Source organism: Chrysochloris asiatica, unplaced genomic scaffold, assembly GCF_000296735.1.
Source record: "Chrysochloris asiatica unplaced genomic scaffold, ChrAsi1.0 scaffold00063, whole genome shotgun sequence".
In the NCBI taxonomy this organism is placed as follows: Eukaryota; Metazoa; Chordata; class Mammalia; order Afrosoricida; family Chrysochloridae; genus Chrysochloris; species Chrysochloris asiatica.
The window spans coordinates 1939781-1940458 of record NW_006408581.1 but is presented as its reverse complement, the minus strand read 5'-3'; positions in this window follow the sequence as shown (position 1 = coordinate 1940458).

Below are 678 nucleotides of genomic sequence, written 5' to 3'. Positions count from 1 at the left end.
CCGAGGGTGTAAATCTTTACAGGAGTAGAAAGCCTCATCTTTCTCCCACGGAGCAGCTGGTAGTTTTGAACCACTGACCTTAAGGTTTGCAGCCCGATTCGTAACCACTAAGCTACCAGAGCTCCTTATATAGCTATTGAGAAACATAGTTCTAGAAATTTTTATTCTTTCTATCAGAACACAACTTTCCCCCTTCCATGATTCTCTGTGTTGATATAAATATATGTCATTATTTCTTCCAGTTGAAAAACAGCAATGGTTTCATGAACTGTTTTTGTATGTTTTTTAAAAGCACTGATCCTTATCCCTCTCTTGCAGAAAACATCTTTGACAAAGTTTTGAGTATTCTATTCTTAATTAATCTTTTCCCTTTATTTTTTAAATTCATTCCAAGCATCTGCACCTAGCATGCCTAAGAATTGTTGACATTAAGGTTGTAATGATCACAAATTTTTCAGTCCAGTACTAAAATATTAGTGTTCATATCATTTGCTATACCCGCAACTTTTAACTAAACTAAACACATAAGCATTTGTAGATCAGTACTCCACAGAAAGCTGCCATCACCCACTGTCCTATAATTCAGATGATTTGATTTTATATATAACTATCATTTTTATCTGGTTTCCAAAATAATTTTAGGATATTAATTTTTATTAAATTAATTTTTCTACTATA